This window comes from Vulpes vulpes, chromosome 2 (assembly GCF_048418805.1).
Source record: "Vulpes vulpes isolate BD-2025 chromosome 2, VulVul3, whole genome shotgun sequence".
Lineage (NCBI taxonomy): Eukaryota > Metazoa > Chordata > Mammalia > Carnivora > Canidae > Vulpes > Vulpes vulpes.
In genome coordinates this window covers 62,995,285-63,021,784 of record NC_132781.1, presented here as the reverse complement: position 1 = coordinate 63,021,784, position 26,500 = coordinate 62,995,285, and the positions used below count along the sequence as shown (strand labels likewise).

At 35.9% G+C, this 26,500-nt stretch overlaps 1 protein-coding gene across 2 annotated transcripts in view; it reads right to left on the bottom strand.

Annotated features, from left to right (window-relative positions):
• ADAMTS3 (ADAM metallopeptidase with thrombospondin type 1 motif 3) overlaps positions 1-26,500 on the bottom strand; it is a 256,185-nt gene that overhangs the window by 71,458 nt on the left and 158,227 nt on the right. The gene's annotated exons all lie outside the window — the stretch shown is intronic.

Below are 26,500 nucleotides of genomic sequence, written 5' to 3'. Positions count from 1 at the left end.
AGTCCCAGAAAGAGAAATTTAAAAAACAACACTATTCATAATTGCACCAAAAAAAAGAAAATACCTAGGAAAAAAACTTAACCAAAAGAGATGAAAGACTTGTACTCTGGAAACTATACAACACTGATTTAAAAAAAAAAAAAAAAAAAAACGGACTATAACACAAACGAATGGAAAGATACTCCACACTCACAGAATGGAAGAATTAATATTGTTAAAATGTCCATATTATCCAAAGCATTCTACAGATTCAATGCTGTTCCTATCAAAATACCAATAGCATTTTTCACAGAACTAGAGCAAATAATACTAAAATTTCTATAGGACCCCAGAAGACCCTGAATAGCCAAAGCTATCCTGAGAAAGAACAAAGCTGGAGGTATTCCATATTTCAAGATGGGCTACTGAGCTGTAGCAATCAATACGGTACTGACACAAAAACAGACACATAGATCAATGGAATTGAATAAGGAACCCAGAAATAAGCCCATGCACACATGGTCAATTAGTCTATGACAAAGGAGGCAAGGATATCCAGTGGGGATAAGACAGTCTTTTTAATAAATGGTGCTGGGAAAATTGGACAGCTCCATGTAGAATAATGAAACTCCTTTCTAATACCATCTACCAAAATAAGCTCAAAATGGATTATTCTGAGACCTGAAACCATAAAAATCCTAGCAGAGGACACAGGCAGTAATTTCTCTGACATTGAACATAGTAACAGTTTTCTAGAAACAGCTCCTAGGACAAGTGAAACAAAACAAAAACAAACTATTGGGACTACACCAAAATAAAACCTTTCCCCAGTGAGGGAAACCATCAACAGAACAAGAAGACAACTTACTGAATGGGAGTAGGTATTTGCAAATGATATGTGAAATAAGGGGTTAATACCCAAAATGCAGAAAGGTTAATTTTATAATCCTCTCATAGGTAGTCAATACATTTAAGCCATAATAATTACTCCAAACTTAGGGTAAATTATGACAGAACAATATTTGATATCAAATACTATAGAGGAATAGTGTAACTTCTAGCCCAAAATAACATTATCCAAGTTAAATTTAATAACAGCATGTTTAGCATTCAAATAAAATTGTTGAGGCATTCCTAAAGTGAATTTCCACTAAAGATACTTATTTGCTAAAAGAAAACTATTCTTAGTCTAACAAATAAAATCCACTAGAGGAAAGAAGTATTATTGAATTTACATTTTATTCATATAAATACAAGCCTATAATAGTCTCCCACATAGTACTGATCATATGGAAGCAACAAAATCGGGCATATTTTTATATCTTCTAGTTCTTTACACATATGGAATACAGGCTTTCTAAAAGATTTTATTTATTTGAGAGAGAGAGAGAGAGAGAGCACAAGCCAGTGGAGGGGCAAAGGGAGAAAGAGAAGCAGACACCGTGATGAGCAGGGGGCCCAACGCTGACAATCCCAAGACCCTGAGATCATCACATGAGCCCAAGTCAGACCCTTAACTAAGCCACCCAGGTGCCCCTGGAATATTAACAGTTGTTTTAATACATTATTTTCTATAATTTCTGTCACTTATGGATCAGTTTTGACTGATTTTTCTCATCATTGTGGGTTGCACTTTCCTATTCCTCTGCACGCTTGCTAATTTTGATCAGATGTCTGACACAGTGAATCTTACCTTGCTGGTTGCTGATGTATTCCTTTTTTTTTTTTTTTAATTTTTTTTTTTTAATTTATGATAGTCAGAGAGAGAGAGAGAGAGAGAGAGAGAGAGAGAGGCAGAGACATAGGCAGAGGGAGAAGCAGGCTCCATGCACCGGGAGCCTGACGTGGGACTCGATTCCGGGTCTCCAGGATCGCGCCCTGGGCCAAAGGCAGGCGCTAAACCGCCGCGCCACCCAGGGATCCCTGCTGATGTATTCCTATTCCTGTAAATATTCTTGAGCTTTATTCTTGGATGCAAATGACCTGAAAACAATTTGGTCACCTCAGGTGTTGCTTTTTAGATTAATTAGAAAGGACCAGAGCAGTGCTCATCTAGAGCTAATTATTCACCACTACTGAGTGAAGACCTTTCTGTGTGCTCCATCCAATGCTGGGTGAATCATGACATGGTTTAGTCTGCCTAGTTTGAACAGGCACTATTCCCAGCCCCATGCAAGCATGGGCACTGTTACCTCTAATTCTCTCAAGTGGTTCCTTTCCAAACTTTTCAAAATTTCCTCACATATATGTGCTGATTAGGACTTCAGTAAATACTAAAGAGAACCCCCTTCAGATCTTCAGATCTTGCATAGTTCTCTTGTCTCTTATAGTTCTGGGAACTCTGGCCACCTTCATCTCCCAGACTTTCCGCTCTGGCTTCTCCACTTAGTGTCAGGCTCAACCTGGTTGTCCTTCTCTGAGATTCAGATTAAAAATCCTCTAGGCAGTAAAATGGGCTAATGCTGAGGCTCACTTTATTTGTTTCTCATATCTCAGAGATCCCTACCCTTCACTGCCAGATATCTGGTATCTTGAAGACTATTATTTCATATATTTTGTCCATTTTTGGTTGTTTAAAGCAGGAGGGTAAATCCAGTCTCTGTTGTTCCATCTTGGCCAAGAGCAGAAGTTCACTTAATTTGGTTTGGCTAAGAAGACACTATAGTTTAGAAACTTGGATTTATAGGCATGTTATTCTGTAACATGACTTAGAATTTTCTACAGCAATTCAGCTTTCCCTAAATAGCTTCTTATACATATTTACTTGGACTTATGGAAGTTAAGTAGTAGCAAAATGTTCAGTGTAAAAACCCTGACAACACTCTCAATTTAAAAAAAAATCATACTTTCATAAGATATTAAATCTCCTTGAATATGTCCTTGCAACATGATATCACATGCAAAAAAAGATATATTTAAGGTTGAGCAGCATTTAGGAAATCTCAAAAAATATGTATATTCTGGGATGCCTGGGTGGCTTAGCAGCTGAGCGTCTGCTTTCAGCTCAGGGCGTGATCCCAGAATGCCGCGATTGAGTCCCATATCGGGCTCCCTGCATGGAGCCTGCTTCTCCCTCTGCCTGTGTCTCTGTGTCTCTCATGAATAAATAAATAAATAAAATCTTAAAAATATATGTGTGTATTCTGTTCACCTTACTCCGAAAACAATCTGAATTGCTTTGTTCATTAAAAGCTGGCTGAGCCAAGACTTATTGTAAATGTGCTTACAGAAAGAAACTGTCTTTCAGAGTAGCCATCCCCCTCAAATCTGCTTGTTACTTAACACAAACATTGGAGAGAAATTTTAAAAACCTAAAATCTTAGCAAACATAGGGATCACCTTACAATCCAAAGAACACAATGTTTTAAATAGTCACTGAAAATGTTTTGCACTTTTTTTTTTAAGATTTTATTTATTTATTCATGAGAGACAGAGAGAGAAAGGCAGAGACACAGGCAGAGAGAGAAGCAGGTCTCATGCAGGGAGCCTGATATGGGACTCGATCCTGGGTTTCCAGGATCAGGCCCTGGGCTGAAGGCGGTGCTAAACCACTGAGCCACCCGGACTGCCCTGCACTGAGTTTTGTAAAGAATTATAAACTAGTTTTCTTTTTTAATCATATTTAGATAGGAGAAAATTGGGAGTCAACTGCAGGAAGTCATGTTTCAGAGGTGAAGGTGACAAATCCCTTAAATAAGGGTTTACTATGGGACATTTCCGCAAATCAACAAGGGCCCCTTCAAGCAGGATAAAACTGCTCACTCAAAAAAAAAATCATCTCATGAAAAAGGAAGTGAGGGTAGCCCAGGTAGTTCAGCGCTTTAGCGCCACCTTCGGCCTAGGGTGTGATCCTGGAGATCAGAGATTGAGTCCCGCGTCGGGCTCCCTGCATGAAGGCTGCTTCTCCCTCTGCCTGTGTCTCTGTCTCTCTCTCTCTCTCTGTGTCTCTCATGGATAAATAAATACAAATAATAATAAAATCTTTAAAAAAAAGTGAGACCTTTTTGCATTTTTAGTTCAAGAAATCTAAACATCTATATGTTCAGCTCAAATCAAGGAATGGCCTATTTGATGGGTTCACACATGTAGTGAAAACATTCAACCACTGGTTGTCAATGAAGTCAATAAATACTGATATTTTCGGGCAGCCCTGGTGGCTCAGCGGTTTAGCACTGCCTTCAGCCCAGGGCGTGATTCTGGAGACCCAGGATCCAGTCCCTGCATGGAGCCTGCTTCTCCCTCTGCCTGTGTCTCTGCCTCTCTCGATCGCTCTCTCTCGCTCTCTCTGTCTCTCATGAATAAATAAATAAAATCTTTAAAAAAAAAAGATATTTTCTTTAAATATCAGAAATCCAGACAAGTCTCTCTGCAGATACCCAGACAACTCTGTTTCTAAGCCAGTATGAGTTGATTTCATGTCAACTCATTTGGTAGTTCTGAAGATCTAGTAGATCAGTTATACAAAAAGAAGTTTCACAAATGGAAATACTAGGATTACTAGCATTCCTTTCTCTGCTCACCCCCTCTTTGCTAGATTTCCTTACTCTCCTCCTCACTTCCTTGCACCCATCTATTTCCAAACATTTCTTGAGTACCTTTTTGGCATAGAATCTGTCCTAGCTTCTGGGAATAAAAGGTGAATAATCCCCAGTTCCTATCATTGAGGCAGTCACAATTTAATGGGCGAGGGGAAGACAGATAAACATACTTTGATACAAGATAAGTATATAACAGAAGAACCAGCTGACTCTACTAGAAGAAATTAATATTTCAACAGAGGAAATGAAATCTGGGCTGGATTTTAAGAGACTCACAGGAGTGAGACATGTGGAGAAAGAGGAAGGGCCATTCCATACAATGACCCTTGTGCAGAAGACATAAAAAGTCCTGACAAATTGGTGGAACAGAACTTCAGAAAGGATGGAACAAAAAGTAAATGAAGATTTGTGTTGAGAAATGTGGTCATTAGGGGAGATCCTGAAGAAGCTGAAATATTTTATACACAGGTTTAGAGCTGGGTTTGCTGGGGTTAGTTCTGTATCATGCCTGCTATCCTTGCATAAATATTAATAGTGCTTCCTTCACTCTCAGATGTGGCCTCATTTGAACAACAAAGCAGGCAGCCAGCTTACTTACAGGTCTCTTGGTATCAGAATGTGATTTTTAGAAGGAGTACAAAAGCTATATGATTCTCCTTTGTGCACTTACATTCAATGATAACAGAGGGGCTATAATAATAGGCCTTCCAGGTAGCGTTGCAGTGATGTTCCTTCCTAGTTGTGCAAACATGGATGGTGAATATGAGTATTTGGCAGTCAACATCCATTCCAACCTCCTTGTGTTGTCTGCGCCTGCAGAAGTGGGAACTATGCCCCAAAGCGCTTGCAGCAAGGATTCTAGGTGGGGATTTGGTGATGCCAAGTAGCATCAGTTTTGAATTCAGGAGTGGCAGATGTGGTTGGGGAGACACTGTTGGACTGGGGCATTCTCCAGCACCATCCTACGTCTAGTGGCAGGCTGTGTGGAGGCTGTGAGGAAAGTGTACAGCAGTAGGGTCAATTTGTTATCCTCAGAGAAGTCTTCATTCTTGGAGTCACCAGGTCCAGTGGCAGCTCGCTCATTCTCCCTCTCCCTGGCCCAAGCCACAACAGCGGCTGCCCGGGTGGGCCACTCCTATATCATTCTAAGAACTAGCCCTGGAGCTCAAGCCCAGCGGCCCACTCCTCCAATCCTTCCAACAATTTAATGCACACTTAATTCTTTATATTAAATCGTTTCATGCTTAAAATAGCTAGTGTGGTTTCAATTTCCTGGAACTGAACCTTGACATATATATGGTAAGTTATTTAACAAAACAGGGCCTTAAATCCACAGCCATGTAATAAGAGGGCTGGGCTATTCAGTGATCTGCAAGATCTCTCCTACCTCTAGAATTTGCATCCACAATTCTATAATTTTTTAAAGTTTGCCTAACACCTCCATTTTTCCTCTCCAGCAGCCCTCAGGAACTGCTTCCAACCTGGCCTCTAGCTTACATTTCCATATAACTATTTCACTAAGATCACTATTAATAAACTTCTAGTAGAGAATGCACCAAAAGCCATAGGATGTGTACAAGACAGCCATTCATTCATTGAACAAATATTTATTGAGCACCTATTAATGCCAGGTGCTCCTAACGAATATTTTACAAATTCTTTGGCCTAGCCCAAACATTTGTTTAGACGAAACATTCCTGGAAGTATATTTTGTCTTTGTCTTGTTTGCAATTTAATAATAACTGTCACTCCCCCAACCTCTAAATACCCCCTTCTCCACCCTTTTCCATTCCGGGCTTCCATCAATGCTACTGCTTCTTTATAGAAACTGACCTGACAAATCAGGATTTCTTTTTCCTTCTTTATAGACCAGTGTCTCCATTTCCAGCCCATTTTGCTTTCCTTAATAGGGTGAATCATCACACATTCAACTCCACATTTTATTCTTCTCCACACTTAGTTTTCCAGAAGTCTTTTCAGGTGGTCCTTTGATGGATCCTGTGCTCCTCACAATTGGCTGAAAATCACCCAAGATCCTTTGCTTTCATATTCCTTGGACAAACCATTCAGTTATCAAATTTTAATACCTTTTTAACCTTAAGCTACATATCCTGAGTTACAGAACATTTCTACGTTGCTGTTCCAGTGTCTTCTCACTGTAATTATTTCTAAAGCATTAACTTATTTCCATATGATAATCCTTCACCAATCTTGTACTTCTTCTCCAGGCAATCAAAACTGACATCATTTTTACTTTGCTTGCCTCATTAGGCCATTCCCAAGTTCTGATAATTCTTGCTATACACTATTCTTAGATTTGCCATTCTTCCTGCAATTCTGCATCCAGTATCATATCCCAGGTTTTGTATTAGACTGTCTTCTCTTTCCCTGTGTTCTGTCTCCACCTATCCTATATTCGGCCACTTAAATTATCTCCTTTAAATATTATCACAAGAGCCTTGGTAGAGCAAATTTCCTTTCTTTATTAAATCTAAACCTTTTGTCAGTGGCCAAATATTTCACTATACCTAAATGACATACCACTTATTGTAGTCTGGTTTCATTTTTTTCTAGAAGAGTTAACCTAATTGTCATTACACAGACAACTCTTTTTTGCCATTTTGCTTACTTCATCAGCCTAAAATGTTGTTCATCTGAACGAAACACTATCTCAAAAAATCCTTAAAGGAATTGATCAAAGTGTTTCCTGTTCAAGAATCATTTCATATGACTCTAATCAATATATTAAGCAGTTGTAGAGGACTTCTATTAATGTTTGTAAAGCCAAAACTTTAAAACATAAAGTGTTGAAGGGTATATCCATGTTCTACATTTTTTCTCTTAACAGATATCAGAGTAAGTCCTTGGTAAAGCAAAGAACAGTCACAGATAATAAAATTCATCACAGCATGGAACTTCATATAACAGCAGACCCAAAAGCGATGTGTGTACTATATAATATTTGTTATAATATAGTTGTACTCACATAAGCATATGATATATGAGGGTTATTTCACCTTTATCTTATTTACTTTGGAACTCTTCTTTATATTCACTTCATGGTACTAAAGACAGAGGAACATAAATGTTCTTGAATGCAAAAAAACTTTTGTGATTAAAAAAAGTCTTATAATCATTGCATCCATTTTTTTTTAATGGCGAAATATGCTAAAAAGTAGTCCAATGAGCCTGGACACATTAAGAAATCAATTAATGTTTGTTAAATAAATAGGTGGGTAAGACAGCAGTTAAGTTGTTGAGTTTAAAGAAAATGGGGATAGAAACAGATTAAAACCTATCAGTGTGCATTAAGTGAAAGAATGAAAAAAATATAACTAATTATTACTGAAGTTTCTGATAGGAATAGAAATGATAACACCAAAGAAAAATTGAAGACAAGTTAAATAACCAGAAGTAGGTATACAATTAAATAAATTCTATCTTATAATACTCACAGAGATACACACTATAATATATATGATATTATAGTTCATGTACATAGATATCTGTAACATAGTTAAGCCTCATTATTCATGAATCTTTCTATTTGTGAATTTGTTTATTCAATAAAATTTATTTGTAACCCCGAGGTCAATACTGGCACTACGTTCTCAGTCATCTGTGGACATTCACAGAGTGGCAAAAAAAATTCAATAAACCAGAAAAGAAAATAAAAAATAATTATGATTTATATGGGAGAAATATATATGTCAATATTTCCAGATGACATGATTGTGTTTATAGAAATTCAAAAGAATCTGCAGACCAACTATTAGAATTTATAAGTGAATTAAGCAAGTCACTGAATGCAAAGCAAAAAAAAAAAATCACTTGGATTTTATATATTAATGGCAAAGGATGAGAAATAAAACTTATCAGCAACTAAAAATAATACTACATAAAAAAAGTATAAAAAATCAAAGTCTTAGGAAAACTGAGCTAAGATGTGCAAGACCTCTGCACTGAAAACTATAAACATTACTTAAAGATAATGAGTCACAGAGTTGGAGAAAATATTTGCAACACATATCTGACAAAGTATTCATATTCAGAATATAAAAGTATTCCTACAAAACAATAAGATAGACATTCAATATTTAAAAGTGTCCTTAATCATGCATTTCACAGAAATAGTAATCTAATAGCCAATAGGTGTATATAAAGGTTCTCAACATTTTTAGACATCAGGTAAAACAAATTAAAGCCACATAAAACATACCTGCTACAAAACTTAAATTAGAAAATAAAATTTTCCCCAAATCCCAAGCATTGGATAGGATTTGGATCAATTGGAACTCTTAAACACTCCAGGTGGGAATGTCTATCAGTACACTAGTTTGTTAATCATTCAGCATTACCTACTCAAGTTGAATACACACATGCCCTAAGACACAGCAATTCTATTATATAAAAACTGAACAGAAGTGGGTGCATATGTTTATGAGTATTCATAGCTATTTATAATAGCTAAAACTAGAACATGGATTGGATGGATAAACTATAGTAAATGCATATGATGAACAGTATAGGGGAATAAAAAAGAACAAACTGCCTCAGCATGCAGCAAGTTGGATTATCCTTATAGAATAATGTTAAGTTAATGAAACTAGACCAAAAAAAGAACAAATATTGTATGGTTCAATTTATATTATATTTATTTCATGGAAAAGCCAAAATATGCTATGTTGATAGAATTCAGAATGGTGATTACCTCTGCTGGGTACTGAACTCTAGTTCAGATGGTACGAGGTAAGCTTTTGGAATAGTGGAAATGTTCTATTACAACTTGTAATGGTTAGATGTGTAAACATTGAGCTGAAAACAAGATTTGTGAATTTACTATATATATATTATAGATCAAGACAAAACTACAAAAAATAAAACAATATTTAAACATAAATCTATTCCATCATATGTTAATGCATTGTTGGACACAAGTGTAAAAATACAACTTAGGAGAATATCATAAAAATCCCTGAAGGATGCAACAGAGAAATCTAAATTGATAGAGAATAATTTATGCAAGAGTGGCAAAAGACCTCCCACAAACACTGCCTTCTTTCTTCCCCAAAAAAGTGACTCGATAACAAAATACTTTAAATCCAGCTACAAAATGTAGTCCCTAGGGGGTGGAATGTCTGATGAACGCAAGCCTAGCAGAATACATAGGACGTCTGCCAGAGTTTTGTCAAAGAATGCCTATGAAATCACTCTCCACAAGTTCTTCCCTCTATATTCTTGACATGAGATAAACCGCTTTAGTATTTATGTATATTAGACATTCCTTTAGTATTCCGTATAGGTTTTTAAATAAAACCAGTTGGTACTTTAGATACCTTAGGAAAAAAAAGTTTCTCTGCAGCATACTTGTGTGCTAATCACCTAATTTTTGGGTCTCCACCTAGATATTTTCCTGAAGTCAGTCTGCAATGGGCCTAGAATCTGCATTTCAAGAAGCACACAGGAGACCCTGAATCAAGTGGTTTAGGTTACCCATTTGTGACATGCTTCCCTATGCTACTGTATCAACTATTCATTTTAAGTTCATTTGCTTATTTTAAAAATATAGTGTCTTTTCTCTATGTGATCTTAGTTTGGATGATAGAATTTAGTACAATAAGCAATACACTATGTCCTTATCTTTCAAAAATATCATAAATCTTTTATCTGCTATTTAGATTTTATCTTTCTCAGTCACATCAGTGTAACAACATTAACTTATTAAATAATCCTAGAAGGAAAGTAATTGAAGTAATGTCTTTCCATATTATTTAATAATTATATGCATAGAACAATTTTTCACCATGTAAAATATTAATTTTTTATTAGTAAGAGAGGTAATTCAGACTTGGACCAGGGCTATATGAATCTGCCAACACATACATTCAGGGTTAATGGAATTCAACCATTTAAAAGACCAATGTGTACTGGTCTCCAAAATACTGGAGAAAAATTATAAAGCGAATTTACCTGGGCTGATTCAAAGACAGATATGTGAGGCTTTCCAAAATAAACAAAAAGAAAAGAAAAAGAGAAAACAGGAAACAAAGAATAATCTGACAAAGACTGAAGAGACTAGAGAGGAATAAATAACCTGCAATTTAAATTGGGATTTTAAATTTCAGGCAGAAATTCAAGTTGTTTTAAGTGAGAGAGCAAAAGGTCCTATCATGCAGAGAACATATTAGAAAGTAGAGGTACAACAGTCAACAAAATTAATTTTTACTGCTGAAAAAATAATTTCTTAAATAAATAAGAAAAAAACAAAACAAAATAAAACAGTGAGCCAGATTAGTATTATTTATATTATGAATCTTAGAAAATCCCCTTGACTTTTTTGCTTCTTGCACCAATATGAAAAGGAGAGACCTACCCTAGACCTCAAGGTATTATTGTGCAAATAATGAATGAAGATTAATGAATTGTTTTGTTTATCAAAATACAGTACATAGTTATTCAGACTCTTGTGTTTTCCATTTATACTAATTACATTATATGAGTTAATATCTTAATAACAGTATCATGAGCATGAAAAAATAAGCAAATGCTATAGTGAAACTCTACTATGGGGAAAAAGCCATATAAAAAAAATATATGCTGGGCACCTGGGTGACTCAGTCAGTTAACTGGCTGCCTTGGGCTCAGGTCATGATCTCAAGGTCCTGTTTGGAGGGGAGTCTGCCTCTCCCTCTCCCCCAGCTCATGCTCTCCCCCACACCACTCTCTCAAATAAATAAAATCTTAAAAAAAAAAAAAGAAAAACTATATACTTAATTGCTAAATCTTTCAGTGAAAGAACACAATTACATCCCCCTCCACTGAACTCCCACTGATACTAGACATCATTTGAATTTGAAGGTGCTAAAAACACTAAGACCTTGTTTGGTTCAGCAATAGCATTTTTAAGGATATCCCAGCAATGCTAATGAAATGCATACTACCTAACAAGCACTTAAAATGCTGAAAGAATGAATACATCCTAATTATTAGTAATCCTATCAATGCTCATGCACATCACCACTTCACTGTAACAAATACACTGTCAATGAATTATCATCATGGGTAAAAACAAAACAATCTTTTAGCTTTGAGAAGCTCACAAAATTAGGAAGCCACACTGAAAGACTGAGTATTATCATCATTAGTATTAATTTGTATGTAATTAATGACTACTTTTTATTACAAAATTATAAGAATTATTCTAAGGGAAGGAAGACAGAAAACGAAGCAAATTATTATCTTAACTTCAAATGTGGAAAAGGCAATTGCAGCTTGCTGATCGCACCAGGTTATGTACATTGGATGATGGCAGTCCTAATTTTTCCAATCCTTTTTTTTTTTACCGGGGTAAGACTGTATAGTTATAGAATCACTCTGACTGCCTTGATGGCCTTTTCTTTTATTTATCCCTGCATAATTTCTGTGCAGGATACAATCTCATGACAATGGCTTATACTATCAACATATCTTTTCCCTTGAATTCCCTACTCTTTGGTAGTGACCAGTACTATAACCATGATGTTGTTTAAATTAAGCAATGCTGTAGCCTGCTGAAAAGGATATACACAATCTGAAAGGCCATCGTCTCATAAGATTGTACAGGAGTTAACAAATATCAAAAGGAAACTTCTTTTTAGAGACTTTTTTTTCCTAATTTTTGACTGCCTGACACAGCAAAAATTTTGTACAAATACAATTACCTGCTTGACTTTCTTCATGTAAGTAAAGGGAGACTGAGTAATGTTTATGTTGAATTTTAGCTTTACCCAAATGAACATGTATTACCAAAGAAGAATACCAGTGGTTTTCTGTATTATGAAATACAGACACACAAACACACACACACACACACACACACACACACACACACACTCCAAAATAAAAGAATGTAAAATATTTACATTTGCTTATTGTCACCTCCTGGACTATCATACCTAAGATATTTTCTTCTGTTGTTTTTATACTAATATAATTGAAATATTCTTTCAAAAATATATTTTAAATATAAATACTAACAAATATCTCTATTTTCCCTCTGTGGTATAAAACAAGCATATGCGATAAAAGAATTTTTTTCAAAATTGCAATTTTATTCTTCCTTATTTAATATACATCTCATTAACCACAAAACTAATACTGTATAGTCTAGGAACCATTGTAACAGTTTTAATATATTAAATAATCTTCACAGGAACCTTAAGAAACATTACTGTTTCCATTTTAGAGATGAGTAAAATGAACCACAGATACAGCGAGTTGCCTAGAATAACAGAATTAGGGAGAAACGCTGGTATTTGAACTCAAACTGGAGTCTGGCTCCAGAATCCATCCTCTTACTGTGCTATCCTACTTTTCCGAGCGATTCAGTTTGAACTTGTGCAGGTCAAACAATAGCAACAACAATATACGGAATATAAAACTTCTCAAAAAATCTGGAACATATTACATTAAAATGGTGGCTATGCTTTAATATTTTCAAAACCATTATTTTACAAAGATTTACCCATCATAATAAAACATGAGCAAGGACATGAAAGGCCAAGGAACATAGTAGTCATCAAGCAAAGTGATGTATGAATAAATATAAGGAATCAATAAACATGAAGAAGTCAAATTCAAAACACAGATCCATACGTTCATGCACACATATAAGAAAAAGAGTAAAGAAAGGATATATAGTAGAAAAGAATTCCTTTTCATAGGTGAACTTATTCATAGCTGTTGATAATACAAATCAGAGAGAAATGTATATAATGTATGAAGATATTTTTTTACTGCTACAAGAGAAAATATAAAGCTATGATACAGTAAAAAAGAATGTCTTTCTTAAATTGTTTATTTCTTTTTTAAATGCTTTTATTTTTTAAATTTTAAGTAGGCTTTATGCCCAACATGGGGCTTAAACTCAACAACTCGGAAATTCAAAGTCCCAGCTCTGTGGACTGAGCTAGCCAGCAGCCCCTTAAATTGTTTTTTCCCCCAGATTTTGAGTACTATTATAACTAGAAAAAAATTAGTATGCTACCCAGAAGAAAATAAGTGGACAAAAAAGGCAGACTTATGTGTAAATTCTCAACAATCTTATTCAATATGTGTATAAGACTATATACTGGGATCCCTGGGTGGCGCAGCGGTTTGGCGCCTGCCTTTGGCCCAGGGCGCGATCCTGGAGACCCGGGATCGAATCCCACGTCGGGCTCCCGGTGCGTGGAGCCTGCTTCTCCCTCTGCCTGTGTCTCTGCCTCTCTCTCTCTCTGTGACTATCATAAATAAATAAAAAAATTTAAAACTAAAAAAAAAAAAAAATAAAAAAAAAAAGACTATATACTACCTCTAAGAAGCTTTTCTTTTTTTTAAAAAAAAGATTTTATTTATTTATTCATGGGACACACACACACACACACACAGAGGCAGAGACATGGGCAAAGGGAGGAGGGAGAAGCAGGCTCCATGCAGGGAGCCTGACATGGGACTCCACACTGGGTCTCCAGGATCACGCCCTGGGCTGAAGGCAGCGCTAAACCTCTGGGCCACCGGGGCTGCCAAGAAGCTTTTTAAAAACAACTTTATTCCCTTTCACTATTTTTTATTTTCCCCAAATGAATGAGACCATATAATGTTATTCACTTGGGGAATATAAAAAATAGTGAAAGGGAATAAAGGGGAAAGGAGAAAAAATGAGTGGGAAATATCAGAAAGGGAGACAGAACATGAAAGACTCCTAACTCTGGGAAACGAACTAGGGGTGGTGCAAGGGGAGGTGGGTGGGGGGTGGGGGTGACTGGGTGACGGGCACTGAGGGGGGCACTTGATGGGATGAGCACTGGGTGTTATTCTATATGTTGGCAAACTGAACACCAATAAAAAATAAATTTATATAAAAAATAAAAACAACAACAAAAACTACAGTAGCATTTTTAAAAGATTTTATTTATTTATTTATTTGACACAGAGAGAGAGAGAGAGAGCACAAGCAAGGGGAGTGGCAGGGAGAGGGAGAGGGAGAGGGAGAGGGAGAGGGAGAGGGAGAGGGAGAGGGAGAGGGAGAGGGAGAAGCAGCTCCCCGCTGAGCAGAGAGCCCGATGCAGATGTGATGTGGGGCTCAATCCCAGGACCTGGGTCATGACCTGAGCCATAGGCAGATGTCTAACCAACTGGGCCCTCCAAGCACCCCACAATAGCACTTTATAAATACATCTACCTTGCTCTTTCTACATGTACTTAAGTTTCTATTTGTTTTGCCTCCCCTACTAATTCTGGAAACTTGCATTCCCCACACCTATACAATATAAGGCCTGGCACATAAATATAAAGCATTCAGTAAATGATGATTGAGGAATTTTAGACTTGTGGGAGCAATAAAAATTAAGGACAATACTGTCTTCTGCCACATATGAACAAAATTGTCTCAGAGGCTAATATCTACTAGATATGATCTCATGATTGCATAAAGATACGCCTCGCTGTGTGGTCATAAGGATAGCAGGTTATTGGGTAGAGAAATGAGAAACATTTTAGCATGGCTGGAAACCCGCTCAAATTCCAACTTCCTTGTATTGCTGGTAAATATTTTACTCATACCTGACAAACTCTTTTTAGAAACCTTTCCCACATCACAATGTCATTCATGCCTCCCAATGAGTCGTTATGCCTACCTTTCTTATATGTGTAACAGAGCTATGTTATAGTATTATTTGTGACTATTCTATTTGGCTGCACTGGAAACTGTCTGAAGGCAAGTAAACATCAGGATTACTGCACACAGTCTTGCAGGCTGTGTACTGTACAAGGGCACCCCATCTAAAGAGATGCTGTAAACGTCATGGTATCATAGATCGGTATATATTTATCATCAATTCTGGTGTGTGACAAGAAAGTTTCTTGAAGAGGAAGTCCTTCATTTTCTACTTCAAAGTTTCTAGAACATAGAAGGCACTCAAAAAACATTTATATAAAGAAGCACATCAAAAACTGAATCAATAACTAATGAACAAAAAATTAATATGCTAAATATTGGTTTTATCTTTCAAATTGATGTGTAAGGAAAAACAAATTCAGTATTATAGATAACAGATTCAGGTGTGAAAAAGTGAAAGCTATTTTGGCAATAAATACTCATGAATTTTATGGTCTGAAGACATGTAAAGCAAATTTTCTAAAGTGAGTATCATAAGTTCTATCGTTCCACCTCAACAGTAATAGTACCAACATGGGAACCTGGGTTTAGGAATTTTCTCTGTCTTTCATTATGCTTATAAACTTTCAAGTCACAAAGCAAGATGAGCACTCTTATTTAGGTTTAAATACATGTTTTTACTTTCAGATCTTCAAGGGCACTATATCCAAGAGATCCGTAAATAGGACAGGAGGCATTAACAAAACAACATGACAAAATGGCCTGTATTTTTTGCTCCCTACTCTTTCATTTAATCATTATTTTCTCACTACTTGTCGTGTATAAATGCTATGTTGAGTACTAGCATTCTTTAGTCAGATTAATGTCACCAAACTTCTTCCTTAGCAAGATTACAGCTTTTCACTATTTTGACATTTACTCTTGGGTTAGGATAGAGGATACTATTAATGTGGATGATGTGAAATTTTTAATTTTAACCCACGTTGCCAGGGGCATAATAAAATTAAATCCACGTTTCAGGTAGTTTGTGCTCTGAATGAGGGGTATACTCAGATTTCCCAGGTTATGCTCCTTAGAGTTCCTGTTAGTAAACGGTCTTTGCATTTAAATGTATAACATACATATATTGTGAATCTCAGCAGGGAAAAACAAATAGGTTAGAATTTCCAAAAGTGATGAATGGCATCAAGCCACAAATTTGGGAAACATTGAGGCAGATAAATAGAAAGAAAACCAGACCAAGGAAATAAAATCCAAAGACAAAAGGAAAATTGTAGAATCAATCATAAAGAAAAATATCACTTTCAAGGAACAACAATATGACTGGCAACTTGACTTCCCAATAGAGATGATGACAGTCAAAAGGCAGTAGAAACATATTTTTAAAGCACTAAAAAAGACATATTCCATTAAAATAACCTTCAAGAGTAGGGAAAAATTAAGTTATTCTCAGCAATACCAGAAGCTGAGAGAGAGGAATGGAATGGATTCTCCTTTGGAACCCCCAGAAGGAACCAATCCTACTGACAGCTAGCCTATAGATTGCATAAGAATAAATCTCTGTGTTTTTAGACCTCCAAGTTTGTAGTACTTTTATGGAAGCCCTAAGAAGCTAATACAATTACATTAAGTGGAAACTGAATATGTATTTTAATTGAAAAACAAAGACCGTCATATTACATGAGAAAAACAAAATTTAAAAAGTGGCAGTATGGGACACCTGGATGGCTCAATTAGTTAAGCATCTGACTCTTGATTTTGGCTCAGGCCATGATCTCAGGGTTGTGAGAGTGAGCCCCACATTAAGATTCTCTCTCTCCCTCTCCCTCTGCCAGCCCCCCAAAGCAGCAACATGGGGCTTACAAGAGGCATACCTTAAGTACTAAGAAAGGTTAAAAATGAAAGGATGCACCAAGAAAACACTGAAGAAAGTAAAGATGTAGCTCTACTAGTATCAGATAAGCTAGACTTTAAGTCAAGGAGCTTAATAAAAAATAAAATCATAAGATTTTAAAAATTCAATCCATTAGGAAGAACTAGCAATTAAAAAATACATAATTTTAAATGTACATGCAACTGATTATATAGCTTAATAACACTTAAAGCAAAAATTGACAGAACCAGGCAGCCTGGGTGGCTCAGTGGTTTAGCACTGCCTTCAGCCCGGGGCGTGATCTTGGAGACCTGGGATCGAGTCCCACGTCAGTCTCCTTGCATGGAGCCTGCTTCTCTCTCTGCCTGTGTTTCTGCCTCTCTGTGTGTGTGTGTGTCTTTCATGAATAAATAAATAAAATCTTAAAAACAATTTTGACAGGACCAATTTAGTTGGTAATTTTAACACAACTAACACTAACTGAAGAACAGATCTACAAAAACAGTACGTTTCTAGATGACATGAATAACACAATAAACAAAACTGACTTGGTAACAAACAGCACTATATCCAACAATGACAGAACTCACATTCTTTTCAAGTGATCAAGGAACTTTTGTCTATTGCTGAACCTTAACATTTTATGCTGGGCCTTAAAGTAAGTCTGAACAGATTCCAGAGAACTGAAATCATTCAGTGTCATCCCACTACAATGGAATTAAGCAAGAAATCAAAAGCAAAATGACAACTAGAAATCTCCAAACACGGAAAGTAAACAATATAATCATAAACCATGTTGTGAAGAAGACATCACAGTGGAAACCTAGAAAATATTTTGAACTAAATTACAGCATATTAGAATTTGTGGGATGCACATAAAGCTCTACTTACAGGGAAAATTTATAAGCTTGAATGCCTAAATTGGAGTGTGAAAAAAGAGTAAATATCAACTTTCTAAATATTCATCTCAAGAAGTTAGAATAGGAAAACAAATCAAGTCATTAAACTAGATAAAGTAACAGAAAAGCAGAAAAAAATAGAAACAAACACACAATAGGAAAAAAATCAACACAGCCAAAAATTAAATCTGTGGAAAGAATATGTATTAGACTTCTACAAAGATCTATCAGAGAGAGACAAGATACAAATCCCAAATATAAGAAATGAAAAACAGAATCCCATTATAGATCCCTTAAAAATCTGTAAGAATAAGATGAGATCAAAATTTTATGCCAATAAACTTTATAAGAAATAAACAAATACCTCGAACAATACGTTATTAAAAATGATACACAAAGAAATATGAAATGTGAATTGTACTATATCTAAAAGAAAATTGAATATGTCAGTAAAACCTATCCTGAAACTGAAAGGATTCTATGGGCAAACTATGAAAATTAATAACTTAAGTTAGCAAGAAAGATGAATGTAAAGTCAATATAAAAATCATTTTTCTGGGCAGCCCCAGTGGCACAGCGGTTTAGCGCCGCCTGCAGCCCAGGGCATGATCCTGGAGACCCTGGATCGAGTCCCACGTCAGCCTCTCTGCATGGAGCCTGCTTCTCCCTCTGCCTGTGTCTCTGCCTCTCTCTCTCTCTCTGCATCTCTATGAATAAATAAAGAAAATATTTTTTAAAAAAATCATTTTTCTACATGCAAGAAACACACCAAATTTTTTTAAGATGGAATTCACAATGGTATCAAAAAATATCAGATGACCAGGAATATATCTAACAAAAGATATGCAATACTTCTATACTGAAAAGAATAAAATGGTATTGAGAGAAAATAAGAAGACCTAAATAAGTACAACGATTAACTGTGTTCATAGCTTCAAGGATTCATTATTATAAAGATGTCAATTCTCCCCAAATTAATTTTTAAATTAAGCACAATCCCAATAAAAATATCAATATGGTTTTTTGTGTGTGAAAGCTAGGAAAAATTTTAAAATTACAGGGCAATACAAAACCAGCCATGGTAATCTTTAAAAAGTAGCACAGATTTGAAAAACTTACATCATCACATATAAAAATCTTTTGGAAAGTTAAACCAGTTAAAACAGCAGAACACTGAAGCAAAGACTGACAAAGAGGCCAACGGAAGAGAAGAGAATCCAGAACAGACCCACCGACCTGTGATCACCCAAAATACAAGACAACACTACCATGAAATGGGAACGAATGGCATTTCTGTAAATGTTGCTAGGTCAACTGGACATCCATATAGGGACAAAAAGGAATCTTGAACTATACCTCATAAAAAAAAGCACAAGAAACAAAAGTAGATGGTTTCAAATCGAAATATGAAAGAAAAAACAGGAGAGCATTTAAATGAAAACAGAGACCAACTTCAGGACTTTAAGAGACAAAAATTCTTTAAGAGACCCTGAAAACCCTATGTTAACTACATGTAATGTATGTAAAATGGTGTTTCATATAAAAACATAAAACTATATGTAAGACTCCATGTTAACTATAGGAAAATTTATCTACATTTGATTTTAAGACCTGTTCATCAAAACACTCCAAGAAAGTAAGAAGTAAGCCAAAATGTGAGAAAAAGATACTTGTTTCATATATATATATATATACATATATATATTATATATATATATACATATATATATATTATATATATATATATACACACACACGTGCATAAAGAACTCCTATTCTACAAATCAATAACAAAAGAACACACTCTAATAGAAAAATGGATAAAACACTTAGGCAATTAACCAGAGGATATTTAAATGATCAATAAACATATGATAAGATGCTTGGCCTTAACTGTCACCAAGGAAATGTTAATAAACAGAATGAGATATCACCACACACCTCCAAAATGTCTAAAATTAAAATAATAAGAATAATAACAATAACAGAAACAACAGCAATACAAAGTGTTGATGAGGATGTGGAACAAGTGGATTTCTTAAATACTTTCTCTTAATAACATATACTGATAAAGCCACTCTGAAAACTGGAACTATCTACTAAAGTTGAATATATGACACAGAAACTTCACTCCTACATATACGCCCATTGGAAATATATGTGTATGTGCACCAAAACTATGCACAAGATGTTTGTAACAGCCCTATTTACAATAGCCAAAAATGGAAACAACTCAGTCCATTAACAATAAGATGGATAAAGATTGTGGCATGCCCATGCAATGGAAAATTATACAGTGATGAAGTATAGCTACATACATATGGATGAATTTCAAAAAATTTTTGAGTAAAAGAAACTAGATGCAAAAAACCACATACCATATACTTTTGTTTATTAAAAGTTCAAAATCAGGCAAAACTAAGTTATGGTGTTTGAAGTCAAAATAGTAGTGTGAGAAGTTGGGGTGCTGACAATGCCATTAATCAAATATAAATTGTAATACATTCATGAAAAGAGTAATGATTCCACAACTTAATGAAGAACATTATAGAATATGCATAGTGCCTATTTCTTCTTTTCCCCAGACAAAATGTGGTATAAAGAATCTAAAAAAACAAAAGTTTTCATAGCCTATGGCTATATTGGCAATACATATATATATTATATATATAATATATATATGAAGTGCATACTTTGTAAGCTATTCTGTATTTTTTTCATTTGAACAAAATTAAAAACATGTATTTATATAATTAAGTATTTATTTAATTAACCTTTTAGTCTATTGCATGTTTGGAAATAGTTCTCTCTCTCTCTCCCTCTTTCTTTTTTTTCTTTTTTTTTTTTTTTTTTTGGTATAGAATTCCCTAATATTATTATTTTCCTGCTATGCTTTGAATCATCCAAACCAAAAGTTGTTTTTAGCATTAAGCAGCTAACCCAGAAGGCAAAGAAAACCAGTCACAAGAGATTATCTCCTTCAGGACTGTACTAGAATTATTACACATATGAATTATTTAAAAATTGGATAATTTTACGTGGCAAAAGGAAGAAGAAAGTTATAAATAGAAAAGAGCAAAAGATGTCACTAATTATTAACTAGGCAATATGAAAATAAACGCTTCCATAAATAGATTTTTATATTTTTTCCTTACACTAAATTTTCTTCCACTTCTGTTTCTTCCATCCTGTTCACATTGGTGGATTATTTATTGCCATTTCAGTTATATATTTCAAGAGAATGAGGTGACTGATTATATTTTTGCATAGTTGCTTGGTTTAAAATGCTGTGAAAGGAATTTATTTTTAAACCTGAAAACTGTTACTATGACATCAAAAAAAAAAATGACAATAGAAATGACTAGCAGAGAAATACCCTAAACAACACCTTTAGTTCTAGTGATTATAATTATTTAAGATCTCTTGCCCTTGATCCAAGCAATTACTAGTTTTAAGTGAGAATAGATGCTTCTAGAAACCCCGAGAGCTACTACCTGAGCGTTATTGTTCAAGTTCTACATGAATGTCTTAAACGCTTCCCACACCTCACACATTACTACACGAAAGGAGATCCTTGTTTATAGTGGCAGTTCTGAGCCAGTAGTTCTGAAATGTTTCCTCCCACTAACAGTTCCTTATCTAGACCTTCCAGGCTATCTATTTTATTACCAATTCTCCCCATTTCTTTCATTTCTAGCATTATCTCACTCTTCAGTCTCTGCCTGCCCCACAAATCAGCCTCCGGCAACCTTAACTAAATACTCTTGTTTTATCCCCGTGAATTAGCAAAAAGGCCCAGCAAGCTTGCTTTTACCATAGGAATTGCCCCCAAGCAGCTTACGCACTTCTGAGGATTCAGTCCATCTCATGTGACCAATATTTTTTTGAGGGCCTACTACGTGTCCGGCATTCTGCCAGGTGCTAAAAAGAAAACGATGAGTAAAACAGACTCTTGGCCCTTGGAGAGCTTTGATGGAAAAGACAGAGCTGAAACAAGAAAATGCACAGATACATGATCACAGACTGTAATGAGCGCTAGGAAGAGAAAATACCTGGGCAAGGGTATTCCCAGGGCACATGATAGTTGGCCTGACCCAGGCTGCAGGGTCAGGAAGGGCTTCCAAGAAAATGACATTCAGCCAAGATCTATACAGTGATAATTAGGAAGGGAGCCATACCAAGCAGGAACATGCATGGCAGATGTGGATCTGTGCCCATGAAAGGGGGGAACTTTGTTTTGGGAAATTATTAAATAATTAACCAAAGATAAGGGGATAGGGAAAAACTCTGACATTTGAAAAGAGAGAACTAATTTAAGATATATTCCAGTGCAAGGATTATCACTGCAAACGAGAAAACTAATCACTCTTATCTTCAGCATTGCCAAGAGCCTCTCTGTACCTCCAAAAAAGAAACTGAAAAAGGACCCAGAGATCAAGACATTATGTGGCATGAAATTCTATAAGGGAAAATACAAGGGGAAAGTTGCAAAGCATGGAGAAGAAGACAGGGTCAAAATACCATACATCAGAGATAGGGCAGCAAGAGAAACAGGAGAGGCAAGTATAAGGTGGACATGACGTATAAACTTGCCAAATCACGATGTTGTGTACCTGATACTAAGGTACACAACATCGTGTGTCAACTATACCCCCAAAATTAAAAATAGATAAATACGTTTGTTTGTTTGTTTGTTTTAAAAAGACAGACATCAAAAGATGGCCCTTAGATAAGATCAGAGTTTCCAAGTTTTAAATACATATGCCCAAATACATGTAACAGGTCATATATACTGTCTCTATACTGTCATATATGAGTAAGTCACAAAAGAATAAGCATTTGAAGTTAGAGCAATTTCATTCACAATGTCATATGCAGGGGGGGAAATATATTCACCCAGAGAAGTAGAATGACACAGCAGTTCTTTTTTCACTCATCTCTGCTCTATGTTTAAGTTGGACAGCTCCTGCGATTCAGATATTATCAAGAGGGTACTTAGCATTAATCCCAACAGAGGCTGCACACAATTATTCCAAATCAGCCTGGACATTCGTTAAGTACCTGTCACTGTGAACGCAGAGAGGTCAGGTGGACAGGGTGCTGGACTTGAGTCCCGATTTAACGTCTCTAAAGGCCTGAGTCACTGAACCTCTTGACAGTGAGTCAACGCATTAGAATCACCTGGAGGGCTTATGAGAACACAGGCTGCCTAGTCCCACGCCCACCGTTTCTGGCTCACTTGGTCCAGGCTGGAGCCTAAAAAGTACATTTCTGACCTGTTTTAGGTGAGGCTGATATTTCTGATTTTGAGAACCTTTGCTCTAAGGATAAGTTTCCTTATTTGCAAAATGAGGATATTACTGACTCCAAGGCCCACCTCACAGAGTTTTTTAATAAAACCAGTATGTCCTCTAAGGATTTACAGTGCTTTATATTTTTATTCTATCTCGCTACGATATAAGGACAGTATCTTTGAATGACTGAATGCCTACATTTGATTAATAAAATGATACCATGTGAGCTTAAGGGAGTAATGATCAAATACCTAGAAATTCTTCCATAGGTGGCATTCATTTAAATGCCATAAACAGGAATTCATATATTGAAAAAGAGAGAGGAAGTCTAGGAAGTTATGTAGCCAATACTCTTAACACTGTTTTACCAGATATTAAAATATTAAAATACTTCCGTACTGCAGATAACTGCTGTCCAAGCCATCCCCTGAGCGTTGCAGACCACAAAGGCATCTTAAAGGGAAATGCCTGTCATAGCAAGGTACTGCCACCACCCTGCCTCAGCCCTTGGGCCAATGCCTGTTCTGAATGGTGTGTGTCCATGCCACACTGGCAGTTAAATGCTTTGAATAGCACCCTCAGAAAGGAGAGGGGAGGGGATGGTTGCTAGCTCCTTGAACACACCTTTCTAGATCATTTTGTTGCAAATGGGTTCTTCCTCTGCATCTTTATCTTCTATCATCTAAGAAGTCCCAGGAGAGTGGGAAAGTGTAATGGAGTAAGGAGAAACATCAAAGGGGAAAAAGGGATTCAGGGTTATATGTTATTGCAGAATAACTTCACTTGGGTATTGCTAAAACCTACTCAGAAAAGTCAATTTAGAAAGGCCTAAAGGAGAAAGGACACAGCAGTCACAGAGCATGACTGGTCTATGTCTGCCTCTCTGTTCCAGCAATTTCCAAATCTACATAAACTTCCCTCTACAGATGCTACAAGTATTCCAAATTGTCATCCAGTGTGACACGACTCCATTGCCAGCAGCTCTGTCACCTTGAGCAAGTTAGGTCTACAGCCTTGACATTTTGAGTGGCCTTTGATGTTGCCAAGCATTGGACAAAATAAGGAATTTCTACTCTGAAGCTAAGTCAATGTGGTCTCTACTTGTACTCAGAGAAAGGGCATTTTCTCCATTATCCCAGTTCAAATTTCTGAACTCAAAAACTGTGATTCACTAACTCACAACAAAAAGCTAGAAATAAGAATGAATAATTGCTCTGAATCTCTTCAAATATTTATCCCTGAATAAACTACTTCAAAGAGAGCTAGCTCTTTATACATAATCTGAGTAATGAGGAGGGAAGAATGCATGTTTACAATCATAAAGAATCTCATCCCAGGAAGTGTTTTCTAGAAAAATTCTCTTCCACAAATGGAATCAAAATGGATAATAATAATCCATTTAAATTCTGTGGAAATCTATGAAGGAATTTAGTCAGAAACACCAGTCTTTTAACATGGGCAAGATTTTTATAAGTTGCTTCTTGTGTAAAAGTTAAAAACAGAACTACCCTATGATCTAGTAATCATACTATGGGACATTTACACCCAAAATAAAAAAACATGAATTCAAAAGAACACATGCATCCCTATGTTTATTGCAGCATTATTTACCATGACCAAATTATGGAAACATCCTAAGTGTCCATCGGCAGATAAATGGATAAAGAATTTTGCTATGTATGTTTTTTCTGTCATACGAATGACATATATTCTGTCGTATGTATATATATATATGCATACAACAGAATATTAATCATCCATAAAGAAAAGAATGAAATCAGCCATTTGCAACATAGATAGAGCGAGAAGGCATAATGCTAAGTGAAGTCAGTCAGTTAGAGAAAGACAAATATTGTAGGATTTCACTCATATGTGGAATTTAAGAAACAAACCAAACAAAAAGGGGAGGAGAGAGACAGAGAGAGAGAGAGAGAGAGAGAGAGAGAGAGAGAAACCAAGAAACAAACTCATAACTACAGAAAACAAACTGATGGTCAACGGAAGGGAGGTGGGCACAGGGATGGGTGAAATAGAGATTAAGGAGTGCACTTGCGATGAGCACGGAGTCATGTAGAGAACTGCTGAATCACTATATTGTACACCTGAAACTAACATAATGTATGTTAACTACAATGGAATTGAAATTTTAAAACTTAATAAAAAATAAAAAGGAAATGTTCTTCTTAGTAGGTATGGAAACTAACCAAAAAAACACAAGTAAATTAAAAAGATTGTGAAAATCCATAAAGCACAGTAACGTGCTGTATATAGTGAAAGTCATAAAGAAATGCTGCCCAGTTTGAACTGTATAAAAGGATGCGTCAGTATTTGGCTGTGCTCTTGGGACACTGCATGAAATTTACAGTATCATTTTACTGGCAGAATCTTACTTTAACCTTTTAAGACTTTCACAAATTTTCAATGGAAATGGAAAACAGAAAAATACATTGCAAACACAATAATTGTGCATAAATGTTGGACAGTAAAATAATAAGGTGCCAAATTTAGCATTTCAGAAATATGGCATAATCTATTTTTATAAGCCAGATGGTAAGAGAACAAGTGGACAAATGTAGGGCAACATAAAATAAGGCACATGCACGGAAAATCTGTGTAAGTACACTTTAATCATTGTTGAAGATCTTTGGCTCTTAAAATGACAGCGTTTTGGACGTCTGGGTGGCTCAACGGGTTATATGTCTTCTTCAGCGCAGGTTATGATCCCAGGGTCCTGGGACTGAGCTCCCTGCTCAGCCTGCATTGGGTTCCCTGCTTAGCCGGGAGTCTGCTTCTCTCTCTCTCCCCTTGCTCCTACCCCCCGCTCATGCTCTCTCTCTCTGTCAAATACATGAAATCTTTTTAAAAAATGACAGTGTTTTTAGGATCTTCAGAGAAGAGTGAAAGGAGGAAGAATAGATAGAGACTAATGTTTTTGGGGCCACAGAAGGCTCTTTGTGCGACAGAGCAAGCTTTTCAAGTACTTAAAAAATAAAAAGAAAGGCAATTCAACAAAGCAGGTAGATAATCAGGGGAAGAGTGGAGGCATAGGAATGAACACAACGGTTTTCCTTGACTTTATCTGGAGAGTTTAAATTTCCACAAAAAGCATATACCTAACTGGAACTGAGCCTTGAAATGGTTATATTTATTGGAATCACAAATACTTGTCATTTATAAGTAAAGCTCCCAAGTATGTTAAAATTGATTACAATGAATTATGTCAGTTTTTCTGAAAGATATGTACAGGCAGTTCATTATAGATTTTATGACCAGGATTTTAT